The 24,225-nt window shown below is 49.8% G+C and overlaps 1 protein-coding gene across 1 annotated transcript in view; it reads left to right on the top strand.

The window, feature by feature from the left end:
* The window catches only part of xpo7 (exportin 7), a 136,980-nt gene that overhangs the window by 16,991 nt on the left and 95,764 nt on the right, over positions 1–24,225 (top strand). The gene's annotated exons all lie outside the window — the stretch shown is intronic.

Raw genomic sequence — 24,225 nt, 5'->3', positions numbered from 1 at the left:
TAGCCATCCCCTTTTTCCAGCTCCTCACCCGGTTCCCACGCAGCTGTATCTCCCCCAGGCGGTGCCCCCCCCGCCAATCCCCTCCCATACCAGCTCCCCCCTCTTCCCCAGCAGCAGCAACCCAGTAATTCTCCCCTCCCACCCACCCCCCCCGCTAGATCCCCCGCTAGCGTAATTACTCCCCCCATGTTGCTCCCAGAAGTCAGCAAACTCTGGCCAACCTCGGCTTCCCCCGTGACCTCGGCTCGCACCGTGCGACGCCACCTCCTTCCTGCTTCTCTATTCCCGCCATGATTATCATAGCGCGGGAACCAAGCCCGTGCTTCTCCCTTGGCCCCGCCCCAATGGCCAACGCCCCATCTCCTCCACCTCCCCTCCTCCCCCCATCACCACCTGTGGGAGAGAGAAAAGTTACCACATCGCAGGATTAGGACATAAAACTCCTCTTTCCCCCCTTTCTAACCCCCCTCTTCGCCCCCCACATTCGCCCCACCACTTTGTTCAAATGTTCTTTTTAATAACCCGCTCATTCCAGTTTTTCTTCCACAATAAAAGTCCACGCTTCATCCGCCGTCTCAAAGTAGTGGTGCCTTCCTCGATATGTGACCCACAGTCTTGCCGGTTGCAGCATTCCAAATTTTATCTTCTTTTTATGAAGCACCGCCTTGGCCCGATTAAAGCTCGCCCTCCTTCTCGCCACCTCCGCACTCCAGTCTTGATAAACGCGGATCACCGCGTTCTCCCATTTACTGCTCCGAGTTTTCTTTGCCCATCTAAGGACCATTTCTTTATCCCTAAAACGGAGGAATCTCACCACTATGGCTCTGGGAATTTCTCCTGCTCTCGGTCCTCGCGCCATCACTCGGTATGCTCCCTCCACCTCCAACGGACCCGCCGGGGCCTCCGCTCCCATTAACGAGTGCAGCATCGTGCTCACATATGCCCCGACGTCCGCTCCCTCCACACCTTCAGGAAGACCAAGAATCCTCAGGTTGTTCCTCCTTGCATTGTTCTCCAGTGCCTCCAACCTTTCCACACATCGTTTCTGATGTACCTCATGCATCTCCGTCTTCACCACCAGGCCCTGTATGTCGTCCTCATTCTCGGCTGCCTTTGCCTTCACGACCCGAAGCTCCCGCTCCTGGGTCTTTTGTTCCTCCTTTAGCCCTTCGTTCGCCTGTAGTATCGGGGCCAACAGCTCTTTCTTCATTTCCTTTTTGAGCTCTTCCACACAGCATTTCAAGAACTCTTGTTGTTCAGGGCCCCATGTTAAACTGCCACCTTCCGACGCCATCTTGGTTTTTGCGTGCCTTCCTTGCCGCTGTTCTAAAGGATCCACTGCAATCCGGCCACTTTCTCCTCCTTTTTTCATCCGTATCCAGGGGGGATTCCCTTCTGGTTTACCGCACAGTGTTTTTAGCCGTCAAAATTGCCGTTGGGGCTCCTATCAAGAGCCCAAAAGTCCGTTTCACCGGGAGCTGCCGAAACGTGCGACTCAGCTGGTCATCGCCGCACCCGGAAGTCATCATCTCCCACTTGAGCACAGTGATGTGGACTTTGACAGGTGTACACCGGAATACTCGATGCCACAAATGACAATGAAATGAATGATTTGTTTTTGACGGTGTGTGCTGTGGGATGCCTACTGGATGAAGCCTCTGGGTGCTCCCTTGCCACTCTTCGTGCCGTGTCAAAACACCTCTTCTGTTCACCTGAGCAGGCAAATGCAACCTCCGTTTAATCCCGTGCAAAGGAGGTCAACTCCAGCAGCTCAGCGCTGCACAGAAGTGTCCTTTTAGATTCCATCTTTAAAGGGGGACTGATGTTACTGCCATCTGTGGCGGCGCTGGGAAGAAATTTGGATTCTTTTTAGAATAGAATAGAATTTACAGTGCAGAAGGAGGCCATTCGGCCCATCGAGTCTGCACCGGCTCCTGGAAAGAGCACCCTACCCAAGGACAACACCTCCACCCTACCCCCATAACCCAGTAACCCCACCCAACACTAAGGGCAATTTTGGACACTAAGGGCAATTTATCATGGCCAATCCACCTAACCCGCACATCTTTGGACTGTGGGAGGAAACCGGAGCACCCGGAGGAAACCCACGCAGACACGGGGAGGATGTGCAGACTCCGCACAGACAGTGACCCAAGCCGGAATCGAACCTGGGACCCTGGAGCTGTGAAGCAATTGTGCTATCCACAAGGCTACCGTGCTGCCCCTAAATTTTTATTCCGCTTGTTTCCAGAAGCAAGCTGCTTTGTTGTCACAAAGAAAGACTTGCATTTGTACGGCACTTTCCATGACCACTGGATGTCTCTGAAAGTGCTTCTCCACCAATGAAGTACAGCTGAAGTACAGCAATTGTAATATGGGAAACAGTGCAGTTAATTTGTATACAGTAAACTCCCACAAACATTCACGTGATAATGACCAAGTCATCGTTTCCTTTGATGCTGATTGAGGGATAAATATTGGCCAGGACACCAGGGAGTACTCGCCCTCCTGTCAAAATATCACCACGGGATCTTTTACATCAGCCCAGCCGCCACTAAATGATGGCTCTTCAGACAGTGCGGCACTCCTTAACTCCTGTACGCGAGCGTCCGCCTTGATTTTTGTCCTTAAAAGCGCTGGAGTGGGAATTGAACCTTGTGATCCAGAGGCGAGTGTGCGGGACACTGAGCCAAGGCTACCCTTGTGTGATTGTGCGGTGTACAACTTTGCTTGTTTGTGACACGAGAGCCGAGGGCTCTGTACTGGGCGAACAAATTATTGCCAGAGTCTTTTAAAGAAACATCTCCCTGTTGTGGTGGTTCAGGTGCCCGTTTGTCATTGGGCGCAAGTCGATGATTCCCCCCCCCCCCCCCCCAGCTGATACCACCACCACCAAACAACCAGGGCTGGATTCTCCCAAAATGGGACTATGTCCCCATGCCGGTGTAAAAACGGTTGAGTTTTACCCCACAAATTCCTTACAAAAAGTTGAACAAATTCCTTGCCCTGCAGGGGGCTGGCAGGGACCTGGAGTAAATCTCACAGCTTTTCCTGCAGATACGCCCCCCCGCACTTCCGGTTCAGAGTCCGCGCAAGGCGGCAGCCTCCAGCGGCTGCGCCATGCTCCTTGGCGGACTCGGAGATTGAGGAGCCACACAGAGAAAAGAGCCTGAAACGGCGCAGATTTAATCCCCGGCCGTCTGTAAGGCCCCCCGGCCTCCGATCCCCCCCGACCAGTCCGCAGCCGCCACACCAGCATCCCGACCGGCAATAGGTGGTTAGTTCCACACCGTCGGGAACTCGGCCTTTCGGGAACGGAGGATTGCTCGGCGGCCTTTGGCAATGTCCCCCGGCGGCGTGGCGTAGCCCGCGGTCATGCCGATCTTCGGGGACCGGGGAATCGCCGGACCGGAGCCAGGTCCGATTACGGCGCCGGGCTGCTGACAATCCAGCCCCCAGTCTTTTCATCTCATTGCTGTTTGCGAGATCTTGCCAAGTACAAAATGGCTCCTGCTTTTACCGAAAGCAGTGCTCTGTGTACTTAATAGTAACTCACTGCGTGGGAAGTGTTATTGCAAACTCTGAGAACTGCATTATGACACTTGAAAAATGCTTTGGGACTGCTGGGGTTGTGTAAGGTGCCACTTAAATGCAAACCTTTGAAATGAGATGAGCTACCTGCTGAAAGGTGGCATTGATTGAAACCAGACAATGAAGGTCAGATAATGCAGTGTTACACTGAAGACAGTCTCACTGGGAACTTGGGGAGAATGGTGCAGAGGTTGGAGCTGATGAAAAAGTCGGTGTCATTTATGCTAGTGTTTCACAGATATTTTACTTCAAGGACCGTTTCCAAATGGACTAGGAATCATGAATCCCTGTCTAAGTGATGATATATTCTACTAAATACCTGGACAAACTAGTATTTTGGCATCTGACCTTTTAGTTTAAGTCGTAAATAGTTTTTTAAAATCCCTGCTTGTTTGAACAAAGCTGAACTCACCAGGTGCCCAGCACCAGTGTTGTCAGTGTGGGTCTACCTGCCCATCTTTGTATTGACTCTCCATGTGCATATCCCTCCGAGGTGAGGGAGCCAGCCTACCTGGCACTGTGTGTGTGGCTGCCACTCCTTCACATACTGCTCAGCTACTTTGGAAAGACGGCTGAACCCAAGGGATCTGTGGACTCCACTGATATCAGTGACCTGAAAGCAGACGCAGTGGTTAGCACTGTTGCCTCACGGCGCCGAGGACCCAGGTTTGATCTCGGCTCTGGGTCACTGTCCATGTGGATTTTGCACATTCTCCCTGTGTCTGCGTGGGTTTCGCCTCCACAACCCTAAGATGTGCAGGGTTGGTGGATTGGCCACGCTAAATTGGCCCTTAATTGGAAAAAATGAATTGGGTACTCTAAATTTATTTTTTAAAAGAGAGGAGCCGAAAGCAGTCCTGGCCAACCAATGTCACCGTGGTGAAAGCGAGAATGATTCCACCCAATGTTTACTTCTGTACTTTCACTCCATTTCAGCTGCACTGCCTATCAATTCACATCGCATCATTGCTCACAAACCAAACTGGATTCAGAGTTAACATTTCCCGTCAGAACTGAGCGATGTTGGGATAGATACCAGATGTTGAACCAAGCACAGAGGCCGGCTGGGAACTGGGGCAAGGTAACAACAGGAAGGGAGGCCTGCAATAGGATGGGGTGATGATGGGAAAAGGAGATGGGAATGGGACAAATAGAGAAACAAAGATCGGTCGAGAGGAGGTATGAATGGAAACGGCAGAATCACCGACCAGAAATGTTAGCTCTGTTTCGCTCTCCATAAATGCTGCCTCATCTGCTGAATATGTCCAGCAATGTCTCCTTTTATTTCTGGATTTGCCGCACCCGCAGTATTTTCCTCTGGACCTGGATTTAGCAGTACATGTGGACTCACCAGCATGTTGCTGCTGTCTTTGCAGATCAAGGAAGTCTCCCGATATCGCCGGGAAGATGGGCAGATGATGCTTATCCTTGACATGATTAACGGGGGCATATCGGTATTTACAGGAAATTCCCGGGAGTGGTTCACTACTCTCAGGGGATCCGTGGAAGTGCCAGCATTCCCCAACTCGGGAATGTGTGGATAATTACAGGGGCTGGAACATGGAGAAAACCCCCCAAACCGTTGTGTGCGGCACCATGTGGAGAGCCGTGATTCTGTTCATCACGTCCCTGTTGCTGACTGAAATTGATGCATTGCCAGAGTGAAGTGCTTGCTTATTGGCCTCACTGATTTGATTGCTGTGAATGGATTAGGTGTAAATGGGAATCTCACTGGTTAGAATGAGTCTGGGCCATCCAATGAATGCTGTAGACTGGGTTTATTCAGGCTTTCCTGCCAATAGTGGTTTAGATTACACAAGATTACAGTGAGTTTATATTGATTCACCACATGGGCTGCCTCCAAAACAAGTTCAACATAAAATGTGCCCTCCGTGCTCGTTTGATGAGACACTCTCTTCGAGTTGGATATTTGTGGGGTTCAAACCCGACATGCGTATGACATCGGCTAGTTCAGTGCAGAACCGAGGGAGTGTTGGCGCTGTCAGTGAAACCGTTTCTTGGTTGAGACCGTAAACCAAGCCTGCTCGGGTACATGTAGAGAGCTGGGTGGTAACGTGTGAAGATGATCAGGGTCCTCACACAACTCGGGATCCTCTGCTTATTTGCTCTTTATTGGATGTCGTCGCCAAGTTTCCCCAACAGGAATGGCTGCACTTGCAAAGCAGTTTATTGATCTCATTATGCTTTGGGACATAGCTTTTTGCAGAGGTGCATGGCCTTCCATTCTGTCGACTTGTACAAAACTATCGAGGCGTTTATTTGTAGTGGCGACTAGGGGCTTTTCACAGTAACTTCATTGAAGCCTACTTGCGACAATAAGCGATTTTCATTTCATTTCAATCAGAAGGTAGTTGGAAATGACTCCTTCGTGAGCCTGTACCTTCCCACATTTCCTTGTCCTGTACCTGACAACAGTCTGCCCGGCTGCAGATACATTTCACTCCGCAACCACGTTATCTCTATTTCTACAAGAAGATTGGGACTTGTGTGTATGTCAAATGTTTCTTCTGCCTTCATTATTCTCTGACTTCATTTGAAACTGGGCCACTATCGAGGAAGATGAAGAGTGAGACTGCTCAGCCACATTTTTTAAAGTTTGGTTTAATGGACTGAAAGGAATTTGGAACCAATTGTCAGGAGTTTGGTGCTTTTTAAAAAGTTAATCCTTAACAGTCCTGAAAATGGTTCATGTACGGGTGACACAGCAGTTGGCACTGCTGCCTGACAGTGCCAGGGATCTAGGTTCAATTCAGGCCTCAGGTGACTGTCAGTGCGGAGTCTGCACGTTCTCCCCGTGTCTGCGTGGGTTTCCTCCGGGTGCTCCGGTTTCCTCCCACAGTCCAAAGATGTGCAGGTTAGGTGGATTGGCCATGATCAATTGCCCCTTTGTATCCAAAAGGTTAGGTGCGGTTACTGGGAATAGGGTGGCGGTGGAGGCTTAAGTAGGGTGCTCTTTCCAAGGGCCGGTGCAGACTCGATGGGCCGAATGGACTCCTTCTGCATCTTTGTGATTCTATGATTTGATAGTTTGTGACGAACGGAGGTAATGGTTTAAACAGTGAGATTTGAAGCGAGTAGAGAGGAATACAGAAAAACAAGCATTTCACTGTCAAAGGCATCTCTGAACTTGATGTCAAGCTGACTCCCTCCTGCAGTAGTGATCAGATGATGCCTGTATTTTTTCATGTGATTTGAATGCTGCCGTCAAGGCCAGCATTTGTTGCCCATCCCGAATTGCCCTGAGAGGGTGGTGGTGAGTGCCCTTTTTGAACCACTGCACGTCTTGACGCTGCTGTCATTATTTACTGCAATGCAGTATATTTCCCAGTAATCTCTGACAGTATCTCTTTCGCCAGTGCAATGCCAGTCACGTGATCCTGTTTACTTTGAGGTATTAGCAACCTTTAACCTGTGTTACACCATCCCTACTCCAGCCCAATATAAACCACAGGAGCTGTGACTGTCAACCCTGCTGTGTGCAAGTCAGTGGCCCCAGGTCCAGGAATACCTCCGGTTTTAAATTCTCCCCTCTGTCTTTAACTTCCACCAATTCCCTGATGTGTCCATGGTTTTAATTGCTGCACCTTTGTGGCCATCCATTCGCTGTCTTGGTGCTCAGCCCTGGAAACTTATAACTCGCTCTCCTTCTTAAAGACAGAAATCTTTGACCAAGGGTTAATACCTTCTTCCTCTGGTCCCAATTTTGTTTCCTGCCCCTGAGGAGTAAAGGCGCTGTTTAAATGCAGGATATTAAAGCACTCGTTCGCACGTAAAACTGCTTTAAGGAATTCTTTAAACTCAATCATTTTGGTTTCACGAACTCGCAATGATGAGAATGTCAAATTACTTGTGTAAAGCCAAGGTCATGGAATGATTCAGCACCGGGTTTTCAGGCTGTTTTATCAGTTCTGCCTCTTTGGAAAAGTGAAACAATTCATACACATTAATCATATTCCCCCTTCCCTGCTCTTCCCCTGTGGCTCTATCAGTTCTTTTCCAATCAAGGATTTCTCCCCAATTCCCTTTTGAAGTTGAGCTTCAAATATCTCCCATGGTGATATTTCAGCCAGTTCAGCACGAGGGTTGGTCACTGGTCTGTCACTGGGGGAATAGCAATCTGATTTGATGGGGTGACCAACAGCATATTGGTGCCAATCCATTGAGTAAGCTGGATGATTCGAGCACTGCCCTCTTATACCAAGACAGTTTCCTGTTATCGACTTCAGGCCTGGCCAGATCCGCTCAGAAATTTGAGGGCTTTTCCTGTTGACAGTAGGCTATTCTGTAAATGTTCATCCAGCAGAGAGTGATAAGCTGCGACGACAGCAAACCCCTCTGACCAAAGATGAGAGGGTAAACCGCTGTCAATCTCTGCGTTAACTCTGCGTAATCCCCCAGTGGGAGCAGGTCTGAGACCTGAGCAGTAACGTGCCCCCAGGCAATCCCAAATCCCCTTACAGCTAATCAAGCATTTTTCCCAGGGTCGGAGCTGATGCAGGGAGCACAGCTGTGAATGTCTGTGCAGCAAGTTCCCAAAGGCGGCAGTGATCATGCATTCTGCTCGTGTTGGCCAGCGCTTGAGGCTGGAGGGGAGGGGAGGCATACAGGAGGGATGTGAGCTGAGTGGGTGCCCTACCCTTCCAACGGTGTTCTGGAATCTTTCACAGCCACGTGAGAGGTCAAACAAGGCCTTGGCTTCATGTCTCGTCTGAAAAATAACACCTTCGACACTGTAGCACTTTCTCAATACTGCCCCAAGCTGCTGTCGAGAGCATGTGCTGAGATTTCTGTGTGGTATGAACACTCAACCTTGTAACGGAGCCAGAGCTGACATATTAAACATTCCACACCAACCTCAGAATCACAGAGAACAGGTGTGAGAGGAGTCATTGCCAGCTCCACCAGAGGTGAAGGCACATGGCCCGTACCAGCCTCCCCAAACAGGCGCCGGAATGTGGCGACTCGGGGCTTTTCACAGTAACTTCCTCGAAGCCTACTCGTGACAAGCGATTTTCATTTCATGGAGCGGAGGCTGGAGACACTGTGGAGCATCGTACAGAGAGGTGGCCACACCGCAGGCTCAGACTCCACAGGCAGGAAGGGAATGGGTGACCACCAGACAGAGCAAGAGAGCGAGCAGGCAGTGCCGGAATCTCCTGTGGCCATTCCCCTGCAGAACAGATAAACCACTTTGGATACTGTTGAGGGGAATGGCCTCTCAGGGAAAACAGCAACAGTCTAATACGTTGCACAACAGTTGTCTGTGCTCCACAGGGGCGGAGTAATAAGTGTGGGAATGCAATAGTTATCGGGGATTTAATTGTAAGGGGAATAGACAGGTGTTTCTGAGACCCATAGACGAGATTGCAGTGTGTTGCCTCCCTGGTGCTCGGGTCACGGATGTCTCGGAGCGGGTACAGGACATTCTGGAGGAGGAGGGTGAACAGCCTGTGATCGTGTACACATCGGTACAAACAGCACGGTTAAAAAAGAGATAATTCTGAAAGCAGAATTTAGGAAGTAAGTTGAAAAGTAGTACCTCAGTGGTCGCGATCTCCGGATTACTATTACGAATATGATTTGCCCAATCTATATGAAGATTAAAATCACCCATAATTACAGATGTTCCTTTATCACATGCATCTCTAATTTCCTGTTTAATGCTATTCCCAAATCACCCCTCCAGTTTGGGGGGGGGGGGGGGTCTATATTGAACTCCCCTAATATTTTTGCCTCTTGGTGTTTCCCAGCTTTACCCATACAGATTCCGCACTGTCGGGGCTAATATCCTTCGTCACTCTTGCATTAATTTCCTCTTCAACCAGCAGTGCCACTGCACCACCTTTCCCTTTTTGTCTGTCCTTCCTAAACATACTTTGGTCCTCTCTTCACAAAGAACACAAATAACCTACCAGAAATGTTGCGGAATGCAGGGTTTAGTGAGAGGGAGGAACTGAAGGAAATCAGTATTGGGGAAAATGGTGTTGGGAAAATTGATGGGATTGAAGGCTGATACATCCCAGGGCCTGATAATCTACATCCCAGAGTACTCAATGAAGTGTCTCTAGAAATAGTGGATGCATTGGTGGTCATCTTCCAGAATTCTATAGACACCGGAACAGTTCCTGCAGATTGGAGGGTGGCTAATGTAACACCACTGTTGAAAAAAGGAGGTCGAGAGAAAACAGGCCAGCCTGACATTGGCCGTGGGGAAAATGCAAGAGTCCATTCTGAAAGATTTAATGGCAGAACACTCAGAAAACCGTGGGATCAGAACGAGTCAACATGGATTTATGGAAGGGATATCGTGCTTGACAAATCTGGAATTGTTCAAGGATACAACTAATATCATTGACGAGGGGGAGCCAGTGGATGGGTTTATTTGGACTTTCAGAAAACTTTCGACAAAGTCCTACAGAATAAATTTCCATATAAAATTAAAGCGCATGGGATTGGGGGCAGTATATTGAGATGGATAGAAAACTGGTTGGCAGGCAGGAAACAAAGAGTAGGAATTAACGAGTCCTTTTCAAATTTGCAGGCAGTGACAAATGGGGTACCACAGGGATCCCAATATATATTAACGATTTAGATGAGGGAACTAAATGTTATATCTCCAAATTTGTAGACAGCACAAAGCAGGATGGGAATGTGAGCTGTGAGGAGGATGCAGCGATCCTTCAGCGGGATTTGGACAAGTTGAATGAGTGGGCAAATGATTGGCAGCTGCGGTATAATGTAGATAAGTGTGAGGTTATCCTCTTTGCTAGCAAAACAGGAAGGCAGATTATTATCTGAATGGCGATAGATTGAGAGAGGAAAATGTGCAATGCCCTCATGTGCATGTGTAGCAGGCAGTAAAGAAGGCAAATGGTTTGTTGGCCTTCAAGGCGAGAGGGTTTGAGTACAGGAATAGGGATGTCTTGCTGCAGTTATACAGGGCCTTGGTGAGGCCACATCTGGAATATTGTGCGCAGTTTTGGTGTCCTGATCTGAGGAAGGATGTTCTTGCTATGGAGGGAGCGCAGTGAAAGTTTACCAGGCTGATTCCTGGGATGGCGCGACTGCCATATGAGGAGAGATTGTGTTGGTTAGAATTAAATTTGCTGAGGGCAGCACGGTGGCACAGTGGGTTAGCCCTGCAGTCTCACAGCGCCGAGGTCCCGGGTTCGATCCCGGCCCCGGGTCACTGTCCGTGCGGAGTTTGCACATTCTCCCACAACCTAAAGATATGCAGGGTAGGTGAATTGGCCACGCTAAATTGCCCCTTAATTGGAAAAAATGAATTGGGTACTCTAAATTTATTTTTTTTAAATAATTTTATTTGCTGGAGTTGAAACCTATAAAATTCTCACAGGATTGGACAGGGTAGATGCAGGAAGGATGTTCCCGATGGTGGGGGGTGTCCAGAACCAGGGGTCACAGTCTGAGGATACGGGGGAGACCATTTAGGACAGAGATGAGGAGAAATTTCTTCACCTAGGGAGTGGTGAACCTGTGGAATTCGCTATCATAGAAAGCAGTTGAGGCCAAAGCATTGTATGTTTTCAAGAAGGAATTAGATATAGCACTGGGGGGTGAAGAGATCAAGGGATATGACCGGGGGGGTGGGGGGGGGATCAGGTTACTATGTTGGATGATCGGCAGTGATTGCAATGAATGGCAGAGCAGGCTGGAAGGGCCCAACGGCCTCCACCTCCTATTTTCTATGTTCTAAAGTATACACCATGCCGTTTCCCAGAGCTGGTGAAATTCTTTTTCTTATTTGCCGTTGGGAAGTGGAAGATGCAGGTACGTTCATGTTCATTGGCAGTCCCATGATGGTCTGATAAATGGATGGCTTGCCCTTCTACTTTGCATGGCATTCCGATCAATCCGATCGTGTGCGACTACAGTGGTTATTATTTCTGGGGCCGACCAAAGAGTATTCCTCTTAGTCCTGGTCAAGGTGATATTTTAACTGGCAGAGTCTGTCCTCGCGTGTCAGGTGCATAGAATTCACTTTCTGCCTCGAGACAGCAAAGAATGTGAGTTTGGAATAAGTGGCGGAGGGGGGGCGGGGCGTCTAGTGGGCAGGTTGACATTGTCCGATGTCCCAGTGTCGTTATCAGCACATTGTACCTCATACCCTGACCAGAAAGGAACCGTTGCTGGAAATGATATTTTGCATAAATCCATTGACACTGCGTTGTGTGGATGAGACTGTACAGCAGTCAGCTGAGTGCTAATTCCTTTTGTTGTATTGTAAATGCTGGGCTGAGAGCACTAATCCCAGACCGTGTTGAAAGGGCGACGGCTTGTTGCACCGCCAGGTCCATGTAAATACATTAGAATCATGTTCGACCTGCAATAAACCGGCTGCTCGAGCTGAGGCTCAGCCGTCACTTTGTCAATTTAATTTTCCAGCCCAGCATTAATTGTTCTTGTCACAATACAAATCAAGTTGATGTTAATAACTGATCCTGGGTATTTTTGGAAGTTGGCAGTGAGTAATTGGATGTCCCACTGTACGTTGCTCTGTAAAATATCGGGGATTTTCATCGCCCAAAAATGACAGCAGGAAAACTCTTGCTGGCCTGGTGATCTCTGCCTCTCGGGTGTTGCAAAGGGTCAGAGCTCATGGGGAACTTATTGCAACAAGGTTCCTGGAGAGTTACAGTATGTTTCCTTATTGTCAATTACTTTCTTTGTCATTACAACAGCCAGAGTTTGGACAAAATTGCTGGGGGTTGTTTCCACACTCCCTTGTGATAAACCGGATGATGAACTTTTGGTCAGCTAAATAGGTATATCACCCATCATTTACTAAATTCCTCGGATTGTGCTTAAATCCCAGTCGCTTCCCGTGCCCCTGTTTATATTGTTACAACAATGTTGAGGAAAGCAACGGTTACATACGTACATACAAGCAGGAGAAGGCCACTCGGCCCCTCGAGTCTGCTCCGCTGTTCAATAAGATCACGGCTGATCTGATTGTAATCTCGACCCCACATTCCTGCTGACCCCCGATAATGTTTCACCCCCTTCCTCAACAAGTATCTATCCATCTCTGCCTTCCAAACATTCAGAGATTCCGCTTCCACTGCCTTTTGAGTTCCAGAGACTCTCGGCTTTCTGAGAGAAAGATTCGCCACATCTCTGCTTATTTTTAAACAGCGATCCCCAGTTTGAGGCTCTCTGACAACAGGAAAGATCCTCTCAATATCCCTTTTAAAAAAATATATATATATTTTATTAAAGTTTTCAAACAGAATTTTTCCATTTTACAAATCAACATAAAAATAGTACAGTAACTGATAAATAACATGATTTAAATAATATAGTGAACTAACAAAGTAACAAAAAATAGTGCTCCCCCCCCCGGGCTGCTTAACGTTCCGCGAGATAGTCAAGGAACGGTTGCCACCGCCTGGAGAACCCCTGAACCGATCCTCTCAGCGCAAATTTTATTTGTTCTCGTTTTATAAACCCTGCCATATCGTTTATCCAGGCCTCCACGCCGGGGGGGGGTTTTGCTTCCTTCCATGAGTAAGATCCTTCGCTGGGCTCTCAGGGACGCAAAGGCCAAAATATCGGCCTCTTTCGCCTCCTGCACTCCCGGCTCTTCCGCTACCTCAAATATCGCTATCCCCCAGCCTGGCTTGACCCGGACCTTAACCACCTTTGAGATCACCTTTACCACTCCCCTCCAGTACTCATCCAGTGTCGGCCAGAACATGTGTGTGGTTCATCGGGCTTCCCAAGCACCTCCCGCACTTGTCCTCCATTCCGAAGAACCTGCTCAGTCTCGCTCCCGTCATGTGTGCTCTGTGTAGAACCTTGAATTGTATCAGGCTAAGCCTGGCACACGAAGACGAGGTGTTTACCCTACTTAGGGCATCAGCCCACAGCCCCTCCTCAATCTCCTCTCCCAGCTCTTCTTCCCATTTTCCCTTCAGCTCCTCTACCATCACCTCCCCCTCGTCTCTCATCTCCTGATATATTTCGGACACTTTGCCCTCCCCGACCCATACCCCGGAAATCACTATCTTGGATCCCCTGTGTCGGGAGCAGCGGAAATTCCCTCACCTGTTGCCTCGTAAACGCCCTCATTTGCATGTATCTAAAGATGTTCCCCGGGAGCAACTCATACTTTTCCTCCAGCGCTCCCAGGCTCGCGAACGTCCCGTCTATAAACAAATCTCCTAATTCCTGCCCGTTACCAGCTCTGGAACCCTCCGTCCATCTTTCCTGGGACAAACCTGTGGTTATTCCTGATCGGAGACCACACCGAGGCACCCGGCACCCCCCTGTGTCGCCTCCACTGCCCCCAGATCCTTAAGGTTGCCACCACCACTGGGTTTGTGGTATACCTTTTCGGCAGCGGCGCCGTCACCAGCGCCTTTAGGCTCGTTCCTTTACAGGACGCCATCTCCAGCCTCTTCCACGCCGCCCCCTCTCCCTCCCTCATCCACTTACAAACCATCGCCACATTGGCGGCCCAGTAGTAGTCGTCCAGGCACAGCAACGCCAGTCCCCCTCTGTCCTTGCTGCGCTGCAGAAACCCCCTCCTTACCCTCGGGGTTTTCCCTGCCCACACAAAGCTCATAATGCTCCTGTCTATTTTCTTGAAAAAGGCCTTTGTGATCAGAATGGGGAGACATTGAAAGACAAAAAGAAACCTCGGGAGAACCATCATTTTTACCGCCTGCACTCTGCCCGCCAGTGAGAGCGGCAGCATATCCCACCTCTTGAAATCCTCCTCCACCTGCTCCACCAGCCGCGTCAGATTGAGTTTGTGTAGAGTTCCCCAGCTCCTGGCTACCTGGATCCCCAAATATCGGAAGCTCCTTTCCGCTCTCCTTAACAGCAGGGCGTCTATTCCTCTTCCCTGGTCCCCGGGGTGTATTACAAAAAGCTCGCTCTTCCCCATATTTAGCCTGTATCCCGAAAAATCTCCAAACTCCCTCAATATCTGCATAACCTCTGTCATCCTCTCTACAGGATCCGCCACATATAGCAGTAGGTCATCTGCGTAGAGTGACACTTGATGTTCCTCTCCCCCTCTAACCACCCCCCTCCATTTCTTAGAGTCTCTCAACGCTATGGCCAGTGGTTCAATTGCCAACGCGAACAGTAATGGGGACAGGGGGCACCCCTGCCTTGTTCCCCTGTGTAGCCGAAAATACTCCGATTTCGGCGTGAGAACAGCTGGTGAGTCCGTTTCAGCGGGAGCAGTGCGGAAGTGGTTGCTGGGAGGTAAGTCTGTCCTTTAAAAGCACTTGTCTTTGCAGGGGCAGGCCAATCGATTTCGGCGTGAGAACAGCTGGTGAGTCAGTTTCAGCGGGAGCAGTGCGGAAGTGGCTGCTGGGAGGTAAGTCTGTCCTTTAAAAGCACTTGTCTTTGCAGGGGCAGGCCAGTCGATTTCGGCGGGAGTGGAGCTGGCTGGTTAGTCAATTTCAGCAGGAGCTGAGAATTTTTCTTTTTTTTAAATTAGTGTTTGAGGCGGGAACAGGAAGTCGACCCGCGGACGTCTGGGAAGACCCTCACCAATAAATTCTGGTGGAGAGGAAACCCGAGACACTACACGTGTAGTGTCTCCCACCCGCCCTCCTCCTCTAACCTAATAATAAAACCCATTGGTCTGAGGTAAGTACCATATTTTATTATATTATTATTTTTTATAAAAAATTTAATTTAGTTGTTAGCCAGATCTTGGTAGAAAGTTAGAGGAATGGCAGGGAAGGGAGTGCAATGTTCCTCCTGCAGGATGTTTGAGGTGAGGGATGCAGTTAGTGTCCCTGCTGATTTTACCTGCAGGAAGTGCTGCCATCTCCAGCTCCTCCAAGACCGAGTTAGGGAACTGGAGCTGGAGTTGGAAGAACTTCGGATCATTCGGGAGGCAGAAGGGGTCATAGATAGCAGCTTCAGGGAATTAGTTACACCAAAGATTGGAGATAGGTGGGTAACTGTAAGAGGGACTGGGAAAAAGCAGTCAGTGCAGGGATCCCCTGCGGTCGTTCCCCTGAGAAACAAGTATACCGCTTTGGATACTTGTGGGGGGGGGGACTTACCAGGGGTAAGCCATGGGGTACGGGCCTCTGGCACGGAGTCTGTCCCTGTTGCTCAGAAGGGAAGGGGGGAGAGGAGCAGAGCATTAGTAATTGGGGACTCTATAGTCAGGGGCACAGATATGAGATTTTGTGGGAGCGTGAGAGACTCACGTTTGGTATGTTGCCTCCCAGGTGCAAGGGTACGTGATGTCTCGGATCGTGTTTTCCGGGTCCTTAGGGGGAGGGGGAGCAGCCCCAAGTCGTGGTCCACATTGGCACCAACGACATAGGTAGGAAAGGGGACAAGGATGTCAGGCAGGCTTTCAGGGAGCTAGGATGGAAGCTCAGAACTAGAACAAACAGAGTTGTTATCTCTGGGTTGTTGCCCGTGCCACGTGATAGTGAGATGAGGAATAGGGAGAGAGAGCATTTAAACACGTGGCTACAGGGATGGTGCAGGCGGGAGGGATTCAGATTTTTGGATAACTGGGGCTCTTTCTGGGGAAGGTGGGACCTCTACAGACACGATGGTCTACATCTGAACCTGAGGGGCACAAATATCCTGGGGGGGAGATTTGTTAGTGCTCTTTGGGGGGGTTTAAACTAATGCAGCAGGGGCATGGGAACCTGGATTGTAGTTTTAGGGTAAGGGAGAATGAGAGTATAGAGGTCAGGAGCACAGATTTGACGTCGCAGGAGGGGGCCAGTGTTCAGGTAGGTGGTTTGAAGTGTGTCTACTTCAATGCCAGGAGTATACGAAACAAGGTAGGGGAACTGGCAGCGTGGGTTGGTACCTGGGACTTCGATGTTGTGGCCATTTCGGAGACATGGATAGAGCAGGGACAGGAATGGATGTTGCAGGTTCCGGGGTTTAGGTGTTTTAGTAAGCTCAGAGAAGGAGGCAAAAGAGGGGGAGGTGTGGCGCTGCTAGTCAAGAGCAGTATTACGGTGGCGGAGAGGATGCTAGATGGGGACTCTTCTTCCGAGGTAGTATGGGCTGAAGTTAGAAACAGGAAAGGAGAGGTCACCCTGTTGGGAGTTTTCTATAGGCCTCCAAATAGTTCTAGGGATGTAGAGGAAAGGATGGCGAGGATGATCCTGGATAAGAGCGAAAGTAACAGGGTAGTTATTATGGGAGACTTTAACTTTCCAAATATTGACTGAAAAAGATATAGTTCGAGTACAATAGATGGGTCGTTTTTTGTACAGTGTGTGCAGGAGGGTTTCCTGAAACAATATGTTGACAGGCCAACAAGAGGCGAGGCCACGTTGGATTTGGTTTTGGGTAATGAACCAGGCCAGGTGTTGGATTTGGAGGTAGGAGAGCACTTTGGGGACAGTGACCACAATTCGGTGACGTTTACGTTAATGATGGAAAGGGATAAGTATACACCGCAGGGCAAGAGTTATAGCTGGGGGAAGGGCAATTATGATGCCATTAGACGTGACTTGGGGGGGATAAGGTGGAGAAGTAGGCTGCAAGTGTTGGGCACGCTGGATAAGTGGGACTTGTTCAAGGATCAGCTACTGCGTGTTCTTGATAAGTATGTACCGGTCAGGCAGGGAGGAAGGCGTCGAGCGAGGGAACCGTGGTTTACCAAGGAAGTGGAATCTCTTGTTAAGAGGAAGAAGGAGGCCTATGTGAAGATGAGGTATGAAGTTTCGGTTGGGGCGATGGAGAGTTACAAGGTAGCGAGGAAGGATCTAAAGAGAGAGCTAAGACGAGCAAGGAGGGGACATGAGAAGTATTTGGCAGGAAGGATCAAGGAAAACCCAAAAGCTTTCTATAGGTATGTCAGGAATAAGCGAATGACTAGGGAAAGAGTAGGACCAGTCAAGGACAGGGATGGGAAATTGTGTGTGGAGTCTGAAGAGATAGGCGAGATACTAAATGAATATTTTTCGTCAGTATTCACTCAGGAAAAAGATAATGTTGTGGAGGAGAATGCTGAGCCCCAGGCTAATAGAATAGATGGCATTGAGGTACGTAGGGAAGAGGTGTTGGCAATTCTGGACAGGCTGAAAATAGATAAGTCCCCGGGACCTGATGGGATTTATCCTAGGATTCTCTGGGAGGCCAGGGAAGAGATTGCTGGACCTTTGGCTTTGATTTTTATGTCATCATTGGCTCCAGGAATAGTACCAGAGGACTGGAGGACAGCAAATGTGGTCCCTTTGTTCAAAAAGGGGAGCAGAGACAACCCCGGCAACTATAGACCGGTGAGCCTCACGTCTGTAGTGGGAAAAGTCTTGGAGGGGATTATAAGAGACAAGATTTATAATCATCTAGATAGGAATAATATGATCAGGGATAGTCAGCATGGCTTTGTGAAGGGTAGGTCATGCCTCACAAACCTTATTGAGTTCTTTGAGAAGGTGACTGAACAGGTAGACGAGGGTAGAGCAGTTGATGTGGTGTATATGGATTTCAGCAAAGCGTTTGATAAGGTTCCCCACGGTAGGCTATTGCAGAAAATACGGAGGCTGGGGATTGAGGGTGATTTAGAGATGTGGATCAGAAATTGGCTAGCTGAAAGAAGACAGAGGGTGGTGGTTGATGGGAAATGTTCAGAATGGAGTACAGTCACAAGTGGAGTACCACAAGGATCTGTTCTGGGGCCGTTGCTGTTTGTCATTTTTATCAATGACCTAGAGGAAGGCGCAGAAGGGTGGGTGAGTAAATTTGCAGACGATACTAAAGTCGGTGGTGTTGTCGATAGTGTGGAAGGATGTAGCAGGTTACAGAGGGATATAGATAAGCTGCAGAGCTGGGCTGAGAGGTGGCAAATGGAGTTTAATGTAGAGAAGTGTGAGGTGATTCACTTTGGAAGGAATAACAGGAATGCGGAATATTTGGCTAATGGTAAAGTTCTTGAAAGTGTGGATGAGCAGAGGGATCTAGGTGTCCATGTACATAGATCCCTGAAAGTTGCCACCCAGGTTGATAGGGTTGTGAAGAAGGCCTATGGAGTGTTGGCCTTTATTGGTAGAGGGATTGAGTTCCGGAGTCGGGAGGTCATGTTGCAGCTGTACAGAACTCTGGTACGGCCGCATTTGGAGTATTGCGTACAGTTCTGGTCACCGCATTACAGGAAGGACGTGGAGGCTTTGGAGCGGGTGCAGAGGAGATTTACCAGGATGTTGCCTGGTATGGAGGGAAAATCTTATGAGGAAAGGCTGATGGACTTGAGGTTGTTTTCGTTGGAGAGAAGAAGGTTAAGAGGAGACTTAATAGAGGCATGCAAAATGATCAGGGGGTTAGATAGGGTGGACAGTGAGAGCCTTCTCCCGCGGATGGAAATGGCTGGCACGAGGGGACATAACTTTAAACTGAGGGGTAATAGATATAGGACAGAGGTCAGAGGTAGGTTCTTTACGCAAAGAGTAATGAGGCCGTGGAATGCCCTACCTGCTACAGTAGTGAACTCGCCAACATTGAGGGCATTTAAAAGTTTATTGGATAAACATATGGATGATAATGGCATAGTGTAGGTTAGATGGCTTTTGTTTCGGTGCAACATCGTGGGCCGAAGGGCCTGTACTGCGCTGTATTGTTCTATGTTCCATGTACTCCGATCTTTGCCGGTTTGTGACTACACTTGCCACTGGGGCCCCATATAGGAGTCTGACCCATCTGACAAACCCCTCCCCGAACCCAAACCTCCTCAACACCTCCCATAAATAGTCCCACTCCACCCTATCGAATGCCTTCTCCTCATCCATCGCCACCACTATCTCTGCCTCCTCCTCCGCTGGGGGCATCATTATCACCCCCAGCAGTCGTCGAACGTTGACATTCAGTTGTCTCCCCTTTACAAACCCTGTCTGGTCTTCATGCACCACCCCCGGGACACAATCCTCTATCCTCGTCGCCAGCACTTTTGCCAGCAGCTTGCCGTCTACATTCAGGAGTGAGATAGGCCTATATGACCCGCATTGCAGCGGATCTTTATCCTGCTTCAGGATTAGTGATATCGTCGCCTCCGACATTGGCGGGGGTAGAGTCCCTCCTTCTCTGGCCTCGTTAAAGGTTCTCGCCAGCAGGGGGGCCAACAGGTCCACATATTTCCTGTAAAATTCCACCGGGAACCCGTCTGGTCCCGGGGCCTTCCCTGCCTGCATGTTCCCAGCCCTTTAGTCACCTCATCCACCTCAATTGGCGCCCCCAGACCTGCCACCTCCTGCTCCTCCACCCTCGGTAACCTTAGTTGGTCCAGAAACTGTTGCATTCCCTCCGGGGGTTGGGACTTATATCGCCTCTCATAGAAGGTCTTAAACACCTCATTTACCTTCCCTGCTCTCTGCTCCATAGTTCCCGTTTCATCCCTAACTCCCCCAATCTCCCTCGCCGCTATCCTCTTCCGAAGTTGGTGGGCCAGCAGCCGGCTCGCCTTTTCCCGATACTCATATCGCATCCCCTGTGCCTTCCTCCACTGTGCCTCTGCCTTTCCTGTGGTCAGCAGGTCAAACTCCGTCTGAAGTCTTCGCCTCTCTCTATATAGTCCTTCGCCCGGGGCCTCCGCATATCTTTTATCCACCCTCAAAATCTCCCCCACTAATCTCTCCCTTTCTTTGCCCTCTTGTTTCTCCTTGTGAGCTCTAATGGAGATCAACTCTCCCCGAACCACCACCTTCAGCGCTTCCCATACTACCCCCACCTGGACCTCGCCATCGTCATTGACCTCCAGGTATCTCTCAATACATCCCCGCACCCTTCCACAGACCCCCCTCAACCGCCAATAGTCCCACATCCAGTCGCCAGAGTGGGCGCTGCTCCCTCTCCTCTCCTAATTCCAGATCCACCCAGTGCGGGGCATGGTCTGAAACGGTTATGGCCGAGTACTCCGTTCCTGCCACCTTCGAGATCAGTGCCCTACTCAGAACAAAGAAATCTATTCGGGAGTATACCTTGTGGACATGGGAGAAAAAGGAGAACTCTTTGGCCAACGGCCTAGCAAATCTCCACGGATCCACTCCCCCCATTTGTTCCATGAACCCCCTAAGCACCTTGGCCGCTGCCGGCCTTCTTCCGGTCCTGGATCTAGATCGGTCTAGCCCTGAATCCAGCACAGTATTGAAGTTTCCCCCTCCCCATTAGCAGGCTTCCCACCTCCAGGTCCGGGATACGTCCCAGCATCCGCTTCATAAATCCCGCGTCATCCCAGTTTGGGGCATATACATTTACCAGCACGACCTCCTTTCCCTGCAATCTACCACTCACCATCACGTACCTGCCCCCGTTATCCACCACTATATTCCTAGCCTCGAACGACACCCGTTTCCCCACCAGTATCGCCACCCCCCTATTTTTTGCGTCCAACCCAGAGTGGAACACCTGTCCCACCCATCCTTTCCTTAACCTAACCTGATCCGCCAACTTCAGCTGCGTCTCCTGAAGCATAACTACGTCCGCCTTCAGTCTTTTTAAGTGCGCGAACGCCCGGGCCCCTCTTAATCGGCCCATTCAGGCCTCTCACATTCCACGTGATCAGCCGGTTTGGGGGGCCACCCCCCCCTCCCTTCCCGGCCAACTAGCCATCCCCTATTCTGGGCCAGCCCCCCGTCCGGGTCCCGCACACCCACCCATCCCCCAGGCGGCGCCTTCCCGTCCCGACCACCTCTTCTCTTCTCTTGCCAGCTCCCCCTCGCACTCATCAGCAGCAACCCAGTTAGTCCCCCCTCCCCCGCTAGATCCCCATCTAGCATGGGTACTCCCCCCATGATGCTTCCGGAAGTCAGCTAACTCTAACTGACCCCGGCTTCCCCCGTTCTCTTTGACCCCCCTGCGTGTGGAACTCTCTTCCTTCCTGCGCCTATCTTCCCGCCATCATCTCCATAGCGCGGGAAAAACCCCGCGCTTTCCTATCGGCCCCGCCCCCATGGCGCAGCTCCCTCATTCCCCATCCCCCCTCTCAGTTCCTTTTTCCACCGGCGCCCACATTTCTCCGTGCCCCCCCATCTAGAGGAGAGAAATTCCCCATATATCATTTCAATATTATAAACCTCCCATTTCCCAATTTACACTTCTGTACCACAACCTCGTTGTTTCCCCCCCAACATCAGTCTCTCAGTTCTAGTCCAGTTTCTCTTCTTGGATGAAGGTCCATGCCTCATCCGACGTTTCGAAGTAGTAGTGCTTGCCCTGATGCGTGACCCACAATCGCGCCGGCTGCAGCATCCCAAATTTTATTTTCTTCCTGTGAAGCACCGCCTTGGCCCAATTGAAGCTCGCCCTCCTTCTTGCCACCTCCGCGCTCCAGTCCTGATACACTCGTATCACTGCATTCTCCCACTTGCTACTCCATACCTTCTCGGCCCAGCTCAAAACAGCCTCGGATTCTGTCCGTGAAGCGGTGAAATCTCACCACTATCGCCCTTGGTAGTTCTCCCGCCTTTGGTCTTCTCACAAGGACCCCGGTGAGCCCCTTCCACCTCCAGGGGGCCCGTTGGGGCCTCAGCTCCCATTAGCGTATGGAGCATCGTGCTCACATAAGCCCCAACGTCAGCTCCCTCCGTTCCTTCGGGGCGACCTAGAATCCGGAGGTTCTTCCTCGAGCTGTTCCCCAGGGCTTCCAGCCTTTCGATACATCTCTTATGTAGCGCCTCATGCGTCTCCGTTTTTACCACCAGGCCCTGTATCTCCAACAACCTCAAACACCCCTCGACCAGCCCATGTTTCTTTACAAAGGAATCCACCTCCCCCGGTGCATCGAGTATTTTCCCTCAAAGGTCACTCTTAGCCACGCCAGGCATAGCAACCCAAACTGAACTCTGTTTTTATACAGGGCCACCTTGGTTTTGTTGAATGCAGCCCACTTCTTCACCATCTACACTCCCACATCCTGGTAAAACCTGATGGTGTGGCCTTTTCCATTTGTAGTCGCGATGATCCTTCGCCCATCTCAGGATTCGCTCCTTCTTCACATCAGAGATATCGCCGCTTCCAGAGAGGCAATCTGGTCACTATTTCTCAAAAGGGCCACCTCCTGACCTTGTATCATGACCCCTGTACCATTGGTGTTTCATTGGTCCTCTCCAATGCCAAACAGATGGGAGCCAAGGCTTCTTCCCAGTCGGCATTTCAGCCATTTTCCCCCTGCCTTTTCTGGGCACTTCACCTGTGTAGGTTCCTTATCCCATTCAATATATGGGTTTTTAAACAATGTGACAAAGACTCAAAGTGCAGTACCGTAGCGGGAGCCACCTTGTGCATGTCTTCCCTCGACATTGAGGCAGCTCTGCCTAAAAAGGAGTAAAGTCCACCCTTTATCTTGAGCGAAGGAACCTAGTGAGATGATTGGGTGAATATTCGCTTGGATAGATTGTTTGGGAAGGATAGAGATGGTTTGACTGGTGTGCGCAAAATGAAATTCTTTAGCAAAGCATTGGGTTTAATATCAAAAATTACTTCTTTTCACAATCGTCTCTGACCGACGGAATAGACAAACGAAACAGTAATTAATAGCTGTGATTGGTGACTTTCATGGCGTGTCCTGAATTGGTTGAGGTGATTGGAGAGGATTTGGAGTGATTTTCCAGCACTGGGGGCAGGTTTCCTCGCTGTTTCTGTCCCTTCCACGTGGCTGCCTGCTTTGGGACATGGGACAATGTGTGCAAGGTTGTACCAAGTTTGGATGTGTTAGGCTTGATGAAGCAGTGGGGGTCTGTATGTTGTGTCCATGCTGCTGGGACTTTTCCGGCTGAGGTAAGGAGAAAGTGCTTCACTCAAAGGGTTGTGAACCTTTGGAATTCTCTCCCCTCGGGAGTTGTGGGTGCTCCAGATTCAAGACACCCAAGGCTGGGATGGACAGAGCTTTGGTCTCAGGGAATCGAGGGATCAAGCCACACGGTAACAGGACAAAGATTCTCCAGCTGCAACGTTACGGAGTTTGTAACTTCAGCTGGCAAGAGGCAATAAATGAAACGGAGGAGAGACAGATTAGCATCTGTTCATGATCAGGTTCCTGGGAAGGAGTTGCTGGCACACACTTTGCTTGGCAAAAGGTTCAGGTAGATCGAAGAAAACTGAGCTGAAGCGATTTGCGAACTGGGGAAGTAAAGGACCATAGATTGAGCTTCAATCTTCCCAGGTCCGAGTTCTTGTTTCAAACACCAACAATGCAAATCGTACCTGCCCCCCCTTCCCCCTCCAAATGTGTTGTTCTGCACGTGTGGTATCGGGATGGGGCAGCTCTCTCCTGAGATTGCCACCTTGTAGACAGGACTAGGATCTCCAAAATATTTCAGACAATTCTACAAACTCACCTTATCTACAGATGGCAGCAAAGCTCGTGTGGTTCTTTTCACCAAGGATCTGTCACAGTATCAGGTCACAAAGCCACCAGCACCACACCCTCTATCTTGAGTAGTTTATGGGGCAGTTAAATAACACTTTAACATTTGTAACAAGACTCAAACTTTTCATTCAAGTAGCGTCGGGACTCTATTTTTCTCTAGTTTTCTCTGCTCGTTGGCGTCCTGGAGGTAGACAGGAGTGGTATTTTCAATTACATCGATGTACTTTTGTTAAAACTGTAATCAGTAGGAGTTCATGTTCAATGGTTAAGTTGTGTCACCCGTC

Source organism: Scyliorhinus torazame, chromosome 20, assembly GCF_047496885.1.
Source record: "Scyliorhinus torazame isolate Kashiwa2021f chromosome 20, sScyTor2.1, whole genome shotgun sequence".
NCBI lineage: Eukaryota > Metazoa > Chordata > Chondrichthyes > Carcharhiniformes > Scyliorhinidae > Scyliorhinus > Scyliorhinus torazame.
The sequence above is the reverse complement of the archived record's forward strand: the minus strand, read 5'-3'. Positions and strand labels throughout refer to the sequence as shown.